The sequence below is a fragment of the Zootoca vivipara genome, chromosome 3, assembly GCF_963506605.1.
Source record: "Zootoca vivipara chromosome 3, rZooViv1.1, whole genome shotgun sequence".
Taxonomy (NCBI): Eukaryota; Metazoa; Chordata; class Lepidosauria; order Squamata; family Lacertidae; genus Zootoca; species Zootoca vivipara.
Genome location: NC_083278.1, coordinates 63391460 through 63409223, shown reverse-complemented (window position 1 = coordinate 63409223; position 17764 = coordinate 63391460). Strand labels below are relative to the sequence as shown.

The following is a 17764-nucleotide window of genomic DNA, read 5'->3' as shown; positions in this document are numbered from 1 at the left end:
GGAAGAGTTATTGAGGAATTTGGGGGCACTGTTGCTGTGATGACACCCAATTCTATACAGTATTTCCATTTTGTCCCAAGTTCAAGGAAACAGTGGAGGCTCTTAGTTGGTGTTTAGCAGTAAATGAATGCATATGATCTAATAAGAGGGATTGCTACTGGTCAATAGGAGAGCTGATCCAAGAATGGGAATATAACCTGGACAGGGCTTTGCTTCTCTTAACAAAAATCAGTGCCAAAGTTATTTGCTCCTGGATGCCAATATAGCAATCATGGCCAACAATGCTTTAGCTCACGTTAGGTTCCTGGAAAAAGATGGTCTGGCCAGGGTCACACGTGTCTTAGTGACATCCAGGTTGGATGACTGAAACACACACTACACGGGGCAGCCCTTGAACAGTGCTTGCAACCTTTAGTTTGTGCAGAATGCAACAGTAAGAATTTTTACTATGGAAAGTGCTAGAGACTATGTGACCACTATTAACTTCAGCTGCTTTGGCAGGTTCACTTAACACGACAATTTTAGATGCTGTTCATTACCTTTAAAGTTCAGTGAATTAGAACCAGAATCTAGTGGGAACCTGGAAATGAGCCTTTCCACTGTTCAGTGGTGTTCAGACACTGGAATTCCCTGCTTGTATGCCCCCACCCTTGATGACTTTCCAGGGCTTAATAGATACTATTCTGCTTTGCAGGACTTTTAGGCTATGACTAAATACTGTCCAAAATAGTTGTTTGAATCTTTTAATTTTTGTACTGTATTTGCTTTTTAAATAATCGATCATTGTTTTAATTGAAATATTATTACACAACTTGAATGCTCTTTAAAAGGAATGGGAAATGTGGAATATATAAATATTTTAATAAATAACTAACCCAAACTTTCTAGATCAAATCCAGATAGTGGAAGTCAATGGAAGGAACTGTTTGTTGCAAAAAAAGAAGAAGCGGAAAACACACAAAGCATTAACTAAAAAAGACCTTCAAGATCATGAAGGGAAAGTTCTCTATCACCTCTCCAAGGCCTCCTCAGTGGCTGGTCCGAGTACATGCCTTCATACATGGCAAGTAACTCCAATATTACATCCTCTGAAAGGGTTCTGGATTCTAGACTGTAGTGCAAATCCCAGCTCATCCACAAACAGATTAGGTGGCCAAGCTCAAGGCTCTCCTCTTCATTTATACAATGGAATTATCACCACTCTGACTCACAAACCTATCCCCTAGTTCTGCAGTCTCGAACAAATCCAGGGTAGAGACCCATCTCTAACTCCCAACCAAGAACATATGACCCACTTTCACATTTTCACTTTTAATGTATACTTAATAGTGCTGGCATCTCACAACATATCACACACTGAGGTAGTGACATATTTCTTTCAGTACAAGTCAACCAATATTTCATGTACTGTTGATCACACTTTTGAATCCTTTTAGTAATTGTACCATCTCTTTGATTTCTAGGGGCTTTCTCCTCAGTGAAGCCTGTGGTTAATATTGAGCAAGAGAGCAAATCACAAATCACCGTTATGTTTGCATTTTCTTACAAAGAAAGCCTTTCTATCACTTTCTTGATTTCTGTACCTTTCACCACCACCTTTCCTCCTCTGTCACTGGTTGGTGCTTTTTTCTTTACCTACCTGGTTGCACATTTTGTCCACCACCACCTGTAATCCTTTATTTTTTCTCTCCACTGACCATATGTCTTATCATTGTCTCCTCCATCCACTTTTTTAGTCCTTTCTCTGTTACTTGTTCTCATCTCATCCTCTTTCACAACTTTCACCAGCTAATCTACCTGTTGCCTTTTTCACTCTGCTCATGCCTTCTTCTACATTCTCTTCACTTTCTCAAACATCTCTATCCTCCCTGCTCACCTTCTTCTATTTCCTTTCATCTGCTGGTGTTGCCTCTGTTTCCCTCTCACTTCCCTTTTTATGCTGCTCTCTTCCACCTTGCGTCACCTTCTCTGTCACTTCAATCCACTTCTCTATAACTCTTCCCCCTTCCTAATGTCAACTTGCCTGAAATCAAAATGAATAAGATTTGGGGAAAAGGTTCAGCACCCTCAGAACCTAATGTAGGCAGCAGTTCTTTTCTGTTGCCCTGTTCGTGGATGGTGAAGTTTGAAGAAACTCCCTAGATTTGCCCACACTGAAGCAACATAGAGTAGTACCGTAGTTCTAAAGCAAAGAGCTTTCTTTCTTTTTAACTTGCAAAGTCTTGTCATTTTACAATTCTTTTTTTAAAAAAAACAACTAAATAAAACTAATGTTCATTCCAAATCGACGTTGAAACATAAAAGTTCCAGTCTTGTGCATACTTACTTGAGAGTTAATCCCATTAAAATAAGTGGGCCTTGCTTCTAAATAGAAATGCATAGGATTTGCTTATTAATTTAATTAAGGCTAACTAAGGTTCTCCCTCCCTGAGTAGCCAAATTTCCTCTCCCCTTTGTGCAGTTTCCCCCCTTTTCTGTTATCTTCTACGGATGTTTTTCTTTCCATCTCACACCAGTTTATCTGCCCTCTCCTTGTGTGCACTTGCCTGAAATCTAATGTATAGAAAATAAATCTGAAGTTTCAGTACCATCAGAACCCTATATGGGCAGCAATTGTTTGCTGGTGTCCTAAGCCCACTTAACTTTGAGTAAGCTTCCTTTAAATGAATGGACCCTACTTCTGACTATGTCTTCTAAGCAATGTATACAGGCCAGAGCAAACAGGATTGTTGGGTGATCAGTGTGTAAACATGCATCATAGCACAACTCTAACCATTTCTAATCAGAAGGAAGGACTGGAATCCTACTCCTGAATGAAAAAAATCATTTCACAGAAAAGCTGCAATAATCCTCTGAGACTCATAGCAATCCTAAGCACACATCTACCTACAAGTAAAACCCCATATATGGTTGAACTGAATTAAACTTACTCCCAATGAAGAATACAAAGGTTCAGCCATTAAAATTGCCCACAGCCCTACCAGGAACACTTTACCTGGGAATAAAGTCTCATAACTGAATAATGCACAACACCTATGCACATACCGTACTTTAAATTATAAGTAAAGGAAAAAAAGATAAGTCCTATATGGCTAACTCAAAGAATCCTTACTCCTCCAGTAAACCTCCTAGGGGAATCTGGCTGTACAGCTGCAGTAATAGAAGTCCTATCCACACCAATACCCTGTTTCTCATATTTTAAGACATACCCATAAAATAAGCCATAGCAGTATTTTTAAGCATTCAAGGAATATAAGCCATACCCCGAAAATAAGACATAGTGATAGGCGCAGCAGCAATGCCGGCCACGGCAGGAGGAGGAGGAAAAAAAATAAGACATCCCTTGAAAATAAGCCATAGTGTGTTTTTTGAGGAAAAAATAAATATAAGACATGTCTTATAATATGAGAAACACGGTAATCAGAGGAATAGGGGCAGAGGTATAAAAACCCCAAGGGGGCTGGACCAAGAGCGACATCACAACTCCACCTCTATTAAAGGCATGTTCAACAGGGATTACCCCACCAGGACCACTGCCCTTCTATTCCAAGTGAAGTGTACTGAAATTGTAGTCCTTACTCGTGAATAAACCCTCACCTTGTGAGGCTTACTCTGCAGATCTGAGAGGGCGCCTGGATCCACTCCCCGCGTTCCTGTGACCCATCAGCAGCAAAAGTGACCCCATCCCCTCGTTTCCATGGAGAGAGAGGCCTCCCGCTACAACCCGCTACCCGTGACACAGTGGCACACGTGATCCAGGGAGACCACCGAGATCGGATGGATAGCCTCTTCCCAAGACCACAAGCAGCGTGTTTCCGTCAGGGGGTTGGTGGGGAGGAGGCAGCAGCCAGGCTGGGCTGGGCCAAAGAGGGAAGGAAAGGGAATAAAAAAGTCGCAGCCTCCGGGCTCAGCTGGGGAGTTCGCGTGGTGGTGACAGCTTTGCCTGGGGGGATCCTGACCCTGGGGCTGAACACACACATCTGCCTGGCTCAGCACCGCACTGCGAGCAAAGGCACTCTCTGCAGAAGCGACCCCGCAGGGCTGTCACCCCTCGGAAAAGAAGGCTGACTGGGGTTGCTCCCGCCTGTAACCTCAGGATTCTCCGGCCGCCTCTTCCCTCCGCCGGGGGGGGGCGGCTGAAAGAAGAAGGCCGGAGTGGGCCCGACCAGGGGAGGGGGATGCCCAGTCCCTCTCAGGCCTCTCAGGGCCGAGCGTTTTGCAGGAAAAAGGAGCCAGTCGGCGCCAGGCCCGCTCCGGCCGCAGAGTCCAGTCTTACCCTTCTTCGACACCGGCTCCGCCTCCCACAGCCGCCGCCACTACCGCCCGCGCCGCCGCCGCCTCCAACCGGCGAGGCGGACACCTCCGAGCCCCTCCTGAGCCGCCGCCGCCGCCGCCGCCGCCTCCTCCCGCCGCCGCCGGGGGAGGGAGGAAGGGGGGTTCCGTGACTGGTGCTGCTGTGGCGGCGGGCAGAGGAAGGGAGGGTTCGGCTGGGCGGGTGGGTGGGTGTCTTGCAGGCGCCGCTCCCGACCTCGCTTGGAACCGTTCCGGCTTCCCAGTCGCTCCCGTCCCTCCCCCCTCGTCCACCTCCTTCTTCTCTCGCTGCGCGTCTCAGCCAGCCGAGTCCAAATCAAAATAGTGTCACACAATATGGCGGCCACTCCAGTTGGCAAGCATCGCGAGAACTTGCCCCGAGTGCTAACGGGATAGCAGTGGGAGAGGAGGAGGAGGAGCGAGATGCGAGATGCAAGGCGAAAAAAGAAGAAGGGAAGGGCAGGCGGGGGCGGGGAATCTCCTCTCGTTGCCTAGGCGACGGCTACTAATGCTGAGCAGAGCAGAGGTCAGTTTGAGTTTGACAGAAGTGTGGCCTCTTGCAGCCATCGGCTTCAACTGCCCACTCTGTTCCTCACTAGGAGCAGCGCAAAACTTGCAGATCTGAGTGCCTCTTGGAAGAGAAATGAGGAGAAACGTGTTTTCCTCCCCCTCCACCGTTCTGTGAACTGTCCTGGCTTTACCAGAAATCTTTCTCCCTCCGTCTTTTAATTTATCTGCTTTCCCCCAGTTCCGCCTCCTGGCCGAATTCGCATTTGCTCTTCAAGTAATTGAAATCCAGAGTATAAGATGAAGGGTGTGGAGCTTGAATAACTTCAGCAGAGTGTGCTTCATAAAAACAAAATCAGCAAAAATAGAATCATACAACTGTAAAGTTGGAAGGGACCCCAGGGATCATCTAGTCCAATCCCCTGCAGTGCAGGAATCTGAACTAAAGCATCCATGACAGATGGCCATCCATGCTCCGCTTAAATATTGCAAGGAAGGAGAGCCCTCCACCTCCCTTTGGAGACCACTGTACTGCCAAACAGCTCTTACCAACAAAAATTTCTTTGTGATATTTAATCGGCATCTACTTTCTTGTAACGAACTCACTAGTTCAGGTCCTAGCCTCCAGAGCAGGAGAAAACAAGCTTGTTCCCCCACATTTAAGAGCCCTTTAGATATTTGAAGATGGCTATGTCTCCTCTCAGTTTCCTCTTTTCCAGGCTAAACATACCCAGTTCCCTCAACTTTTCCTCATAAGGCTTAGCTTCCAGACTCTTTATCTTCTTGGTCATCTGCCTCTGCACATATTCCAGCTTGTCAATATCTTTAAACTGTGGCACCTAGAACTGGACACAGGACTCCAGGTGCGGTCTGACCAAGGCAGAATGGAGCAGGACTATTACGGTACTTCCCTTGATCAGGACACAAGATTTCTGTTGATGCAGCCTCAAATAGCATTAGCTTTCTTGTTGCTGTTAAGCGTGTGGTCTATTAAGACCCCAAGATACTTTTCACATTTACTACTGACAAGCCACATGTCTTCCATCTTATATTTGTGCATCTGGTTCTTCCTGCCTAAATGTAGAACCTTACATTTGTCCCTATTGAAATTTATTTTGTTAGTTTTGGCTCAGTTCTCCAATCCTGATTCTGTCTTCTGCAGCATTGGCTACCCCTACCAGTTTGGTGTCATCTGCAAATTTGATGAGCACCACCTCAATATATTCATCCAAATGTCCAACAACTTGCATACTCACAGGCTCACTTGCTTTGTTTGAAGTAAATAAGGAAATCACAAGTATGATAGAGCAAACCCGTTTAGATAAGGAGGAAGCCATTTCCAGGTTCTTTCAAGTAACTTGACAGATTTAAATAAACATTTATTTTCAAGCCTAAGGACATGTTTGGTATTTCAAAACTCACCATTGGCACAATCTAAAATGAAGAACAAAGAAGGACCATTGGTTTAAAAAAATAATTATTATCATACATCATCTATATGTCACCCAGTAATTAACCTGCCTTTTGAGTACTGTATAAGTCTCTGAGACACCTATCAAGACATACTCAAATCATATAAACAATTTTTTAAAAGCACAATAAATACTAATTACGAGCAATAACAATCATTCTCTGCAATCTCAATGAACCATGTAAAAATTTATATTATTCTTATGCAGGTAAGGATAAAAATATGAAATCCACAGCTCTGCTAAGAGAGAGATAGCACTCAGCCACTCTGAGTCATCTCCGGGTATCACAGATTGACTGCCAACTTGGTTGTGCACACACTGTATTTTTTAAATAAGAAGAGGAGGAGGAGGAGGAGGATTTGATATCCCGCTGGATTTGATATCCCGCTTTATCACTACCCAAAGGAGTCTCAAAGTGGCTAACATTCTCCTTTCCCTTCCTCCCCCACAACAAACACTCTGTGAGGTGAGTGGGGCTGAGAGACTTCAAATAAGTGTGACCAACCCAAGGTTGAACATGGTTCACCAGATTACGAGTCTACTGCTCTTAGCCACTACACCACACTGGCTCTCTCAAAAGCACATTCAAAGCTGATTATTTCCCTCCAATAATTCTGGGCACTGTAGTTTACCCCTCAGAGAGTTACAATTCTCATAAGCCCTTAACAAACTGCAATGCCCATAATTATTTGAGGAAAACAATGTGCTTTGGATGTACTTTAAAGGTGTAGTGTGTAACAGCTGAAATCAGTTAGAAGAAAACCCAGAGCCATCTGGTAACCTTGAGGATACACCTGCTGTTAGCCTAAACCTCAACAGAGAACTGGCAAGGCAATCAATGTAAAATCCCTCACTTGCAGACTACCATATTCCCACCCAATCAATAAAACCGAGTCTAATGTGCACTCTGCCACATGTATTGGGCCAATGACATCTTGGGGCAGCCTCATGGTGGTGATGCTGATCATGACGTCCTGAGCTGCCCCCAACCTGGTGTCCTTTGCATGGATATTGACATATTCCCGTGCTAAGAACATGAGGCTCCTAAACACCATATCTACCGTAAGACCATATTGATCAACTCAGATAGGGAGACTGCTGGGCAGCAGGAGGTTGGCAGTACACCAGCAGAATCCTTCATCTGCCCCACTTACCCAACACAATTTGCAAACACCCTAGACATGTATTTGTCTAGACAGGGAGACTGGAAAGAGAAACTAACACACACACACACACACACACACACACACACACACACACAACCTTCTGAGTTCACTCTGATGCTGGTTTGGATTATGACATTAAAGGAACAGAGAAATTGTGGTCACTTTATTGCTATGAAATATTTGCTCCTAGCTCTTTGAGTTGCACGCTGTCAGTGACAGGAAAGAGTTTAAGCAGGAAATACAACTATTTCTGATAGCAGATGAATTGACTTGATCTGCTAAGTACACAACTTTTGCTTAACATAGTTGCTTAAATTAGTTTACATGTTTGTGGTTCCTTCGAGCCATCTTCCAAAGAAAGAATCAGCTATCTCCCAAATAAAGAATTGGTTACTGATACAACAATTTCAGACTTTGAGGAGAGCACTATGAATGGAAATATACCTATTTGGATCCCAATGTCAGGGGAAGGAAATTAATTTTTGGAATGTTACTGTCAAAGTTGGAGGTCATGGCACAGCAGCACCGCCTTAGAAGTGGAAGGGATGATGGGATAACCTGCACATACAGTATTGTGCAGAACAGGTCACATGGCAATGCATTCAGCCCAGAAGACGAAAATGTTATTGCAGGGCTAGCAAGGGGTCATGTGTGGGAACTGCTGAGAAACAAACTATCACAACCTGAGTTCAAAGTACTACCGAAATACTGTGCTCCCATGACAATTTTTGCCTTGTGCCCCTCAAGTTTTTTTTCAGTATGAGAGGTGTTGTGTCGTGGCTTAAGAAGTCCAGATACACATCTTCAAGAGAACAGTTCTTTATTCAGGGCAAAACAGGACTAGGGATTGGGGTAAAGGGAAGCTGTATTTATAGGAACAAGGCTTGGGTGAAGAAGGATACATTTAGGCAGGAACCAATAACACACTAACTTTCCGGCGGAACGCAATCATGCTGAGGATTGTGTTTGTCCCCTTTAAACAGACAAATGGACAGTTCTCCCACCAGATTACAGAATATTTGAATTAATACACAACAAGAGGGACCTTCCAAAGTGCAGTTTTTGATGTGGCACAGCAGGCTGCTTCTGTTCAGAAAAGAGAAGAAGTCTAAAATTGTACCCAGCTCTTTGGATCCTGGCCCATATTACCAGAGCAAAAGTACAGAATTACAACTTTTCATACCTTTTTCTAGTATGATTATTTCATCTACCATATCCACTGTGTTTGAAGTAAAGTCTTTTGTTAAACGTTTTGTGGCTATTGTTTAGCTGAGCCCAAATAGGAGGCAGGGCAAAGTAAGACTTGCTAATATTTCATTCAAAAGGGTTTCAGATTTAGAACTAGCCAGGCCATTTCCCCTTTAAAGTTTTGTTATTATTCTACAGTGGCCTTCAAGTGGAAACATATGCTTATTTAACTGTCATATCACATAGCATCAATTGCAATTTTTTATGAAAGCGATTTTACTGGGCAAAACCTGCATTATGAGACTTTGAAAGTTATACTTGTTGCACCAAGTTTAACTTGCAGGATTAGACTTCTGTACCTCTGATTATAGTTGATTGATGTAGAAATGTCAGCAACGCTGCAATTTGAGGGTCCTAAATCACATATTAATAGTGTAATACTAGAAACGTTTACTCAGAATTAAATCCCATTTAGTGGAATGGGAAGTTCTTTCCAATGTTATGGGTTTGCAGAGCGCAAGGATCCCTAAAATTCCTGGGTGCCAGATTCTCCTCATAATTTCTGAAATTAGTAAATGTGGGGTTTGAGCAATGGATTTAGCAAGGCCTTAATAAAAGCCCGTTTCCTCAGCAGATTGCCTTAGAGAGGTGCTTTGAAAGAACAAAGGTGATGACAGGGTCAGCATCAGACAAGAAGGGGGGGGGGGAGAAGTTCCTCCTCAGGCTGCGTGTTACTTAGGAAAAGGCAATAGAAGATTTGAGAGGGGAAAGTGGCAAGGGTAACTGGGTGTGTGGTGTCACCACAGGAAAAAAGTGTCTTTTGCAAGAGGCTTTTCAAACAGAGGTTGTCAAGGGCACACTGGGGATGATGTAATGGATGGAGGAGTTGTGTTTGGCAAGGGGTTCTGGGGGAAAGGAGCAGGAAGTGGAGGAGGAAGTCTCCATGAAGGGATTGAAGGGCGGCAGCCATATTGGCTGGCTGGAGCGGGCTGTTACAGAGGCATGGGGATGGTGCCTAGGATGCATCTGAGTCCAGTGCTGTGCTGCTGGGAAGGACAAGCCCCACTTGTGAATGCTGTGAATGGCCTCTCCATCTGAACTCAGGTGTAAATATGCATAAATAAACATTATTTAGAAGACACTGCAGACTCTCCGGGTGAGCACCTGAAATCATGCTACAACTCAGCAGAGATTGTGGGTGGCGTGGAACTCTAGATAGGTAAGTACTTGGTATAAGGCTGCGCATACACAAAGCCATTTGCAGCACAGAAATTAAGTTTTCCTCAATCCTGAATTGCTGGTGTTCATCCTGAACATGGTGCTTTCAATCTAGATCCATCTGCCATCCACACAGGTGGCTATGCTTACTTGAAAGTTTTTTCCTTGAGTAGGTTATCCATGCCTTCCTCCTCCCCTCCTGCACATGCCCCAGGTGAATGAAGAAAGAAGTAGTGATGGCGATGTTAGTGTGTATACCCACCCAGAACGTAATAGGGCAGCTGTGGACACTCTGTTTTAATCTGTTTTCAAATGGACATACTGCAGGGTAATGCAGAATCAATCTGAAGCAAATTTATATTCTTTAAATGAAACCGGTTTCTCAAGCACTTTTCAGTGGCAAAAAATATGCAATAGAACTAGACTGTGCATAGAATAAAATGCTGTGTGTATGCAACCTAAGTAACTTTCCATCTTATTAGAGATGCCAGTTTACAAAACATCAATAAACACAAGCAAAGTTCATATGTACTTATTGTACCCCAACCAGCATGAGCATATAATGTTAAAAAAAATAAATTAAAAATTATTTTTTTATGCACAGGTTCAAAATCTTTTGATAGTTAAAATCTGTGAGACATTGCAAAAACTGCCAGCTCTTTTGAAACCATTTATAAAGGCCCGTCCATCAGATAGCACTGTTTGTGTGCCTGGCTGTTGTCAACCTCTAGGTGTGGTAGTGTATCTTCCGGTAACATGCACATCTGCAACTAGGAAAGGATGAAAGTTCTATGGAAGTGGGGCAAGGCAGACCTGTGGGGAGGAAAGAGAACAGATCAGACACAAAGTACTTTTCCAACTATGCAGTATGCTACTAGTATTTGGGTCCCCCCCCCCAGTGTTTTGTTTCAACAATGGTTAGGAAACATTGAAAAAATATTTGGAATAGCACAAATAAAACACAAACTTACTTGCACAGAACTAAGTTTACAGCTATATGTCTAGAAAGAGCAATGGAATAATTTAGAGCAATTTTGGACACTATCAAGTGACACATTATTTTTTAGATTTTAATACTGTGGGTTTTGACCCAAATGCAGTAAAATATATTCTCTTAACTTGGATGTACCATGCAAAGTGCCATCAGGACCAGACACTATAAACTAGGATTGGCATATAATTTCAGGAGAAGAGATTGTAATAGAGACGGTATTGTTGCCTACTTTTATGAGGAGAATGAAGTGTTATAAACGCTGAAGATCCTTTCAACTAGAACCAAACATACTTCAAAAATATTCCCAACTTTTTGATATGCCATAATCAATGTAAGAATTCTTTATTGGCAAAAAGAATGTTTTTTCTGCATGTTACCTATTTACCCCAATATTAGATCCATACGTGCTTTAAAATCAGATGATTAATGTAATGTGCAGCTAGCAATTGCAGATTTAATGAGCGCATTTCCCACATGTTATGAATTATGCCACCTCTTTTCAGCAAGGAGTTGTTTTGTTACTTTATCGGTGTGACATCTGTATGACATCTGTTTCATTTTGGCACCAGAGGCTCCTGCTATCTACTCAAATACTCAACCAGAGAAAGTTCTATGAATAAATCCCAAACTCCCTTCCACCTACCCTTGAACTTGCCCAATTTAAAATGCAAATTAAGAAAACTAAGAGAAGCACCCCCTGTTACTCTAGCATATGCTGTTGCCCAGTGTGGGATCTTTGAGGATGAGAAAGTGCAATTTTTCAAAACCACTCAATGAGTCAATTGCCAGGGGTTCCTAACTGAGCATGAAAACCTGTAACTCCATTAAGATGGGGGAAACAGCGGGTCTGGCTGGGTCACTAGGATGTCTGTGAGAAGAGAAGATGGAATGGGGAAAGACAATTACTCCCAGCAACAAATCTGCTTAATTCTAAATGGGGAAGTGTTAGAAGAATTCGAGATAGGAAGAGGAACAAGGCAGGGGTGTCCCCTTTCCCCATTGTTGTTTGTTTTATCAATTGAGTTCTTGCTAATAGATATCAAGGAAGACAAGGAAATCAAAGGAATTAAAGTAAAAGGGAAGGAATATAAGATCAGCGCCTTTGCCGACGATATGTTGGTAATGATAGAAGACCCGGAAGAATCGGTTAAAGAGCTGAGAGAAATCCTAAAAATTTTTGAGGAAATATCGGGGCTTAGAATTAACGGGGAAAAAACTAAAGTGATGGTTAAAAATATAAAAGGAAATGAATTGGAAGAATTGGAAAAAGTTATAGGGTGGGAGATTGTGAAAAAGTTCAAATATTTGGGTATTATAATTAGCGTAAATAATATAAATTTATTTGAAAACAATTATGGGAGAGTCTGGAAGGAGGTCAAAAAAGATATTGAGAGATGGAGAGAACTGAAACTTTCTTTTTCAGGGAGAATTGCCGCAATTAAAATGGCAATACTCCCAAGGATGCTATTTTTATTTCAGATGCTCCCCATAATAGGTAAAAAAGAAATCTTTAATAATTGGAGAAAGGAATTAAGTAAATTTATCTGGATGGGGAAAAAAGCGAGGATTCAGTTTAAATTACTTACGGACACCAAAGAAAGGGGAGGCTGGGGGGTCCCGGACCTCAGATTATATCATGCATCGGCCTGCCTCTGTTGGCTTAGGGAGTGGTTTACATTAGAAGATGAAGAAATTTTGACAGTGGAAGGATTTAGAAACACGACTGGATGGCACACTTACCTGGTTCAGGGAGAGGAGAGCAAATTTAAAAAATTTTCGGACCATGTGTTAAAGAAAACCCTTTTCAAAAACTGGCTGGAATTCAGAGATTTGATAGAACCTAAAACCCCGTGGTGGGCTCCCCCACTAGAAATGACAACATTGGGAGGTAAAAATAAGAAGGGGAATTGGCTAACTTAACAAGATTTAATAGAAAAAAACGGAGACCAAATAAATCTAAAGACTTATGATCAGTTAAAATCGAATTGTGCTAGCTGGCTACAGTATATGCAAATTCAAAGTCTATTTAAGGAACATAAAGCCAAAGGATTTGCCAAAGAAAAATCCAAATTACAGGAATTAATAATTGATAATAAGGTCAAGTCAATTTCTAAGGTTTATAAATATCTCTTGGAATGGGAATTAAAAGATGAGGGGACAAAGTGTGTTATGATTAAGTGGGCACAAGACCTAGGCAAACCAATTTATACAACCCAGTGGGATCAATTATTGAGAAGAACATTGAAATTTACAGCCTGTGAAGGAATTAAAGAAAATATGCTGAAAATGTTATATCGATGGCATCTTACTCCGATGAAGATAGCTAAAATATACAAAACTGCTGATGGAAATTGTTGGAAATGTGGTGGCAAATTAGGAGACTATATGCATTGTTGGTGGGGTTGCATTAAAATTAAAAAATTTTGGGGAGAGGTTTATGAGGAATTAAAAAAGATAGTCAAAGTCACCTTTAAGAAAAAACCGGAATATTTTTTGTTAAGTTTTCTCCCGGAAAATCTTCCTAAGGATAGAAGAGATATTTTTCTTTATGGGTGTGCGGCAGCACGTTTATTGATAGGTCAGAAGTGGAATAAAGAGGAGATTCCTGGAATAATAGATTGGCAGATAAGATTAATCGAATTTATGAATTTGGACAAAATGACTGCCGCAATAAGAAATACATCGAAGCAAAAATTGATTAAAAAATGGGAATATGTAGAGGAATATTTTAGAAAAAATAATGTTAAAACGGAACTAAGGGTCTGTCTTAGCTAGAGGAGAACAGGGATTTGTTTTAAAGAAGTTAAAAGATAAGAAGAAATTAATATGTATATGATATTTGTAGTGAAATGACAACGCAAGAATAAGGAGAACACGAGAATTAAGCAGTACGTTAAGAGTTGGGAAGTGATTTTTACATGTATGGATTTGTTGTGCAGATATTTTTCTTTTTATGTATTTGTATTTCTTTTAATGGAAGAATCAATAAAGTTTGCTTTTAAAAATCAAAAAAAAAAAATCTGCTGCTGCATAGGCTACATACACATCAGTGGCTTAAAATGCAGCAAGGCCACCCCCCACCCCCGTGTTTCATATGGCATTTGCACACTATTCTACACACTCACCAGAGAGGGGTTGGGGATGCCTTCACCCAATGCACATTAACTGTTCGGTTTTCATGCACCTACACCCCCCTCCTAATCATTAAGCTGTTATCTGTGGCTGGCACTGTCATCAATATATGTGCAAAGGCTGTCTCAAACATACACACCTCAGTTAAAATGCAGCATGAATGTGGCCGAAGTTTTACTTCCTGATTGAAGTTGATTTGAGAGAAAATGTTTCAAGCAGTGGTATTTCTCAAGAAACTACAGGATAGTTCTGCATTGTGGGCAACGTTAGGCGTACATGGATTCAAAAAGCCGGAGGTGGGAGTGCATTGGTGCCAGAGTAAATGGTAATGTGTACAGAGCCATTTCCCTGTGTGGAGAGGAAAGACTTGAAAGCCAATTTAGCTGGGAAGAGAGGTGCCCAATTCTGTGTTGGTTGAATGAAGAAATATTGAAAGGAGAATTCCTGGATGCTAAGAGGCAAGTTTGGGGCAAGAATTATTTGGTGAGAGAACTCCAGCAGAAATTAAAAATCACAAAATAGGCAGCAAAGTAAGCCGTAGATAGTCTGTTAGACCTTTAAAATATGCTCTTTACAGTGAATTCCAAAGTTTCCCTCTTACCCAGCATAGAAAAAGACCACAAATTTGGTATATAAACAATGATTTACAGTACTTACAAACTCTTCAAAGGTCAAGTTTATGCGCTTCAGAAAGTTGCACAGGCAGTAAAACTTAATTACAAATTGTTGAAAGTTCCAAAATTATTGGTACAGTGGTACCTTGGTTTACGAACTTAATCCGTTCTGGAAGTCTGTTCTTAAACCAAAGCGTTCTGAAACCAAGGCATGCGTTCCCATAGCAGAGGGGAACTCAATTGGAATACACTCAACAGATGGAATACACTCAACAGAAAGCGAAACATGTTCTTATTCCAAGGCAAAGTTCACAAACCAAAACACCTACTTACGGGTTTGCAGCGTTCTTGATCAAAGTTGTTCATAAACTAAGCTGTTCTTAAACCAAGGTACCACTGTATAGGAATTCAATAGTGACCTGTGCTAAGCCTTACAGGACAGCTTATTCTGTGGTATTAACCCCTTCATGCATTAATTAGACTTAAGCATGCTGGTTATATGAGACTTGTTACCCACATTCTGAAGATCGATCCACATCCTAGTCTTCCCACTCCAACCTAGGTCAAGTCCACATGCTACCTGGGCTGTTTCAAAACAGTGACACAAACTCAGACACCACCTCTTATTTGGACCTTGCCCTTCACAGTTCTGTTAGTGCTCATGGATGTCCTGAACACCTAAAATATTTTTCACAGGGAGAGAGACAGAGAGACAAAAAGAGATAGGGATTCATTCTCCCTCCCTCCCTCCCTCCCTCTCTCTCACACACACCATGGTAACAACCAGCTACTAAACTTTTGAGGGTGGGGAAAAACAACTTTTATTTCAGAAATCTAACCTGACCCCATCCAATGTTCATAGGAGAAGAAAGAACACTCCGCTTCAGCTGCCGGTTGCCCTGGGACTTGAGAGCAGAAGAAAAGCACCCTGTGGCTTCTGCCATCAGCCAGGTGACGGGGTTGTTTGTGTTTAGGGTTTGTGCATATGGATCTGTGTGTATTTATTACAATCTATTGTAAGCTGCTCTGAGGATCATTCAGTCAAAAGGGTGGAAGAGATACGGAATCTTCTAAATTAGTAAAATAAAATAATCTGAACATATGGAAAGCTTAGTGACCACTGCTGTATGAGGAGAGATAAAGCCCCCAAGAGCTAGAAGAACCCAGTGTTTTAATGTGAGGAAAGGCTTCAGCGCCATCATCGTTATCTTTATGGTAGTGATGTTTGTTTTTTTAAAGGAGGTGGGTGTGGGTGCAGAGCAAAATCAATCTTTGCTCCAAAAGCAAGGGAAATAATTGGAGAGTAAGTTACATTTGTGTATTGTAGGAGCTGATTCTGAGTCTCCAACAGGTTCAGGCCATAGGAACATTGCTAAATATAGCAACCACTTTACTGAATGATGAGCCAACAGTTTTGCAAGATAATAGAAATACAGCTAGCTTCCTTTTTGCCATCCAAAATTATTGCCTGTAATGTACAAAATGTATCTCATTCATTATCTTGTCTCTCAGAGCCCTTGGCTCGGTCTGCTTGTTCTACTTGCTACAGTTACAAGAACTAAGTAAATTTAAATCCCAGGGATCATGAACATACACAGTTAAAAGATCACACCATTGTCTTTTTGGGGTGTGGGGGAGCATTGTGATGGTGGTGAAAGCTGGACTTCCTCCAAAGGGCACTTCTACATATCTTGCTACAATTAGACTATTTGGAGCCAAGAAATGTGGAGCCTTAACTAATTTCAGCATTCACTTCTGCTAAATTATTTATGAAGCTTTCCATGCAGGCTCTGGCTTTTTTAAAAAGCCACATACACGCCTAATGCTCTATGTTAGGTTCCATATGACAATAAAGGACTGATTCTGCACCCAGTGTCCAACTAGTACAGTAGTTTAAAACTCAGTAACTGATGTTTAAGCCAAGCATTTTATATATTCAGAGAGACCAGAATGGGAATTTCTGCCATGTACAGAGCTACTAAATCGTGTTCATTAATGATGAGAATGCTTAATGTTTTCACATAAGCAGCTGAAACAACATTAGAAACATTTAATAAAAATGCAGCCAGCCACTCCTATCAAAAACTCAGACACCTCAAGTATAAAGCAATGAAGATTAAAAAAGAGAGAAAGTCTCTCTGTTTTGCAACTGCAGACTCAGCATTATACTCTACATCTATTGAAACTGTTTGCTGGGGGAATCTTCAGCCTGAGCTTTGTGAAAGTGAAAATACAGAAAGGAAAATAGATGGTTTCTCCTTTTTGGAAAAATTACAGTGGACCAAATGCATCTCAGACTTTTAAAAAAGTGGGGCCAACCTGTAAACTTATCCAGTCCTTTTGGGGCCAATTTTAATCTAATGCTCTGCACATTGCTGGCTTAAAATGCAGCTAAGTTCTTCTTTGTCTCAGTTTGGATCAAAACTGGTTTAGGGAGAACACTGTTTCATAAGAAATAACAGAATAGATACAGGATAGATACGGATTGTGGTTAACATCATGCAAAAAGAGGCTGTGGGGAGCACGCTGTACGCAGACTAAATGGGAGCGTGTACACATCCTGACACCACCTTTCAAGCCATACCTTCACTCTCTACAATACGAAGCACAAGAATATCACACCAGTAGTTAGCTATGAATCTTTTATTTTTCTGTATAAATATAGATATAGGCAACATGTATTTGAGTGGAATTAAAGCATAATTAGGGAGGGAGGGAGACTTTAAGTCATCACACTAACGCATCACATCACACTGACGAGAATGGTGTGCTTTGAGCCTCATAAAAGGAAAGGAAATAAGTCCCTCAAAATGTGTGTGTGTGGAGGGGGAATCCTTGTGCAACCCACCCAGAAACACATTGGTACCCTTGGTTTGAGAAGCTCTGCAGGAGGCAAAGTAAAGAGCAAAACACACAGGTTTTTGGAAATTAGAGAACAAATAACTTCACTGATCAGTGGGTTGTCGAAATCAACAGTCGCAGAAACAGGGGATATAGAGGGAGACTTGTCACTCAGTTCTATCCAAACCAAGAAAGGGAATTTTGTAGATTTTTGTTTGGGTACTACATTTAAAAAATAATAATAGTTCAATGATTGGGGAGTTTTAATAAGGGTCGGTATAGACATGATGTGCGATATCCATGCATCAAGAATCTCCCACA

General features: G+C 41.6%; 1 protein-coding gene across 3 annotated transcripts in view; it reads right to left on the bottom strand.

Annotated features, from left to right (window-relative positions):
- Positions 1–4628, bottom strand: part of TAB2 (TGF-beta activated kinase 1 (MAP3K7) binding protein 2) — a 52748-nt gene extending 48120 nt beyond the window's left edge. For all 3 annotated transcript variants that reach the window (XM_060272739.1, XM_035108784.2, XM_035108786.2), the window contains exon 1: positions 4277–4628. The gene's annotated coding sequence lies outside the window, so the exon portion shown is untranslated. The remainder of the gene's footprint in view (positions 1–4276) is intronic.
- Positions 4629–17764: the final 13136 nt, after the last annotated feature.